Below are 2,500 nucleotides of genomic sequence, written 5' to 3'. Positions count from 1 at the left end.
GGCCTGGTTAGTACTTGGATGGGAGACCGCCTGGGAATACCAGGTGCTGTAAGCATTTTGTCCACGAGGGTGTGCTCTTGCACTATTTCATCAGCAACACTGCCTTGTAGTAAGCATTTAATGATGAATTGACTAAATGTCTGTTTTATCAGACTCACTTTGACTATATATGTTGTAGCAAGAGATTGTTTCTCGCTTACGGCCATATCAGCCTGGGTACGCCCGATCTCGTCTGATCTCGGAAGCTAAGCAGGGTCGGGCCGGGTTAGTACTTGGATGGGAGACCGCCTGGGAATACCAGGTGCTGTAAGCATTTTGTCCACGAGGGTGTGCTCTTGCACTATTTCATCAGCAACACTGCCTTGTAGTAAGCATTTAATGATGAATTGACTAAATGCAGCTTCCTGCCTTTTTAATAGGATCAAATTTCCTTGTGTTTTCAATTAGCATCTGCCTTGTATTTATAAGACAAACAAGAATATTGTTGCTGAATGCAGCTTGTGTGTGCTTTGTGCTCCTTTGCCCTGTTCAAATGATGAAAGGAAAAAAAGTTTGTATTTTATCCAACTACCTGTGCTAAAAAGTGATGGGAACAGTGTTTGTAATTTCTTCTACTTTTTCAGTGACACAAAGTTCAAGCTGCTTATCTAATTGGTGAAAATGCAATGTCTGTTTATCACACTCACTTTGACTATATATGTTGTAGCAAGAGATTGTTTCTAGCTTACGGCCATACCAGCCTGGGTACTCCCGATCTCGTCTGATCTCGGAAGCTAAGCAGGGTCGGGCCTGGTTAGTACTTGGATGGGAGACCGCCTGGGAATACCAGGTGCTGTAAGCATTTTGTCCACGAGGGTGTGCTCTTGCACTATTTCATCAGCAACACTGCCTTGTAGTAAGCATTTAATGATGAATTGACTAAATGCAGCTTCCTGCCTTTTTAATAGGATCAAATTTCCTTGTGTTTTCAATTAGCATCTGCCTTGTATTTATAAGACAAACAAGAATATTGTTGCTGAATGCAGCTTGTGTGTGCTTTGTGCTCCTTTGCCCTGTTCAATTGATGAAAGGAAATAAAGTTTGTATTTTATCCAACTACCTGTGCTAAAAAGTGATGGGAAGAGTGTTTGTAATTTCTTCTACTTTTTCAGTGACACAAAGTTCAAGCTGCTTATCTAATTGGTGGAAATGCAATGTCTGTTTATCACACTCACTTTGACTATATATGTTGTAGCAAGAGATTTTTTCTAGCTTACGGCCATACCAGCCTGGGTACGCACGATCTCGTCTGATCTCGGAAGCTAAGCAGGGTCGGGCCTGGTTAGTACTTGGATGGGAGACCGCCTGGGAATACCAGGTGCTGTAAGCATTTTGTCCACGAGGGTGTGCTCTTGCACTATTTCATCAGCAACACTGCCTTGTAGTAAGCATTTAATGATGAATTGACTAAATGTCTGTTTTATCAGACTCACTTTGACTATATATGTTGTAGCAAGAGATTGTTTCTCGCTTACGGCCATATCAGCCTGGGTACTCCCGATCTCGTCTGATCTCGGAAGCTAAGCAGGGTCGGGCCTGGTTAGTACTTGGATGGGAGACCGCCTGGGAATACCAGGTGCTGTAAGCATTTTGTCCACGAGGGTGTGCTCTTGCACTATTTCATCAGCAACACTGCCTTGTAGTAAGCATTTAATGATGAATTGACTAAATGCAGCTTCCTGCCTTTTTAATAGGATCAAATTTCCTTGTGTTTTCAATTAGCATCTGCCTTGTATTTATAAGACAAACAAGAATATTGTTGCTGAATGCAGCTTGTGTGTGCTTTGTGCTCCTTTGCCCTGTTCAAATGATGAAAGGAAAAAAAGTTTGTATTTTATCCAACTACCTGTGCTAAAAAGTGATGGGAACAGTGTTTGTAATTTCTTCTACTTTTTCAGTGACACAAAGTTCAAGCTGCTTATCTAATTGGTGAAAATGCAATGTCTGTTTATCACACTCACTTTGACTATATATGTTGTAGCAAGAGATTGTTTCTAGCTTACGGCCATACCAGCCTGGGTACTCCCGATCTCGTCTGATCTCGGAAGCTAAGAAGGGTCGGGCCTGGTTAGTACTTGGATGGGAGACCGCCTGGGAATACCAGGTGCTGTAAGCATTTTGTCCACGAGGGTGTGCTCTTGCACTATTTCATCAGCAACACTGCCTTGTAGTAAGCATTTAATGATGAATTGACTAAATGCAGCTTCCTGCCTTTTTAATAGGATCAAATTTCCTTGTGTTTTCAATTAGCATCTGCCTTGTATTTATAAGACAAACAAGAATATTGTTGCTGAATGCAGCTTGTGTGTGCTTTGTGCTCCTTTGCCCTGTTCAATTGATGAAAGGAAATAAAGTTTGTATTTTATCCAACTACCTGTGCTAAAAAGTGATGGGAAGAGTGTTTGTAATTTCTTCTACTTTTTCAGTGACACAAAGTTCAAGCTGCTTATCTAATTGGTGG

The 2,500-nt window shown here is 41.5% G+C and overlaps 6 non-coding genes across 6 annotated transcripts in view; all 6 read left to right on the top strand.

Moving 5' to 3' along the window:
* LOC123736563 (5S ribosomal RNA) overlaps positions 1–55 on the top strand; it is a 119-nt gene extending 64 nt beyond the window's left edge. The window contains exon 1 of the ribosomal RNA XR_006766247.1: positions 1–55. This exon is cut by the window's left edge and continues 64 nt beyond it. This is a non-coding gene — a ribosomal RNA (5S ribosomal RNA).
* A 139-nt stretch (positions 56–194) lies between these two features.
* Positions 195–313, top strand: LOC123736467 (5S ribosomal RNA). Its single transcript, XR_006766151.1, has one exon. It is a non-coding gene; the product is annotated as a 5S ribosomal RNA (ribosomal RNA).
* Positions 314–722: 409 nt separating this feature from the next.
* LOC123736452 (5S ribosomal RNA) lies at positions 723–841 on the top strand. Its single transcript, XR_006766136.1, has one exon. It is a non-coding gene; the product is annotated as a 5S ribosomal RNA (ribosomal RNA).
* Positions 842–1,250: 409 nt separating this feature from the next.
* Positions 1,251–1,369, top strand: LOC123736562 (5S ribosomal RNA). Its single transcript, XR_006766246.1, has one exon. It is a non-coding gene; the product is annotated as a 5S ribosomal RNA (ribosomal RNA).
* Positions 1,370–1,508: 139 nt separating this feature from the next.
* LOC123736503 (5S ribosomal RNA) lies at positions 1,509–1,627 on the top strand. Its single transcript, XR_006766188.1, has one exon. It is a non-coding gene; the product is annotated as a 5S ribosomal RNA (ribosomal RNA).
* Positions 1,628–2,036: 409 nt separating this feature from the next.
* LOC123736570 (5S ribosomal RNA) lies at positions 2,037–2,155 on the top strand. The gene has a single exon (XR_006766254.1). It is a non-coding gene; the product is annotated as a 5S ribosomal RNA (ribosomal RNA).
* The last annotated feature ends 345 nt before the right edge of the window (positions 2,156–2,500 follow it).

The sequence above is a fragment of the Salmo salar genome, unplaced genomic scaffold, assembly GCF_905237065.1.
Source record: "Salmo salar unplaced genomic scaffold, Ssal_v3.1, whole genome shotgun sequence".
Classification (NCBI taxonomy): Eukaryota; Metazoa; Chordata; class Actinopteri; order Salmoniformes; family Salmonidae; genus Salmo; species Salmo salar.
The sequence above is the reverse complement of the archived record's forward strand: the minus strand, read 5'-3'. Positions and strand labels throughout refer to the sequence as shown.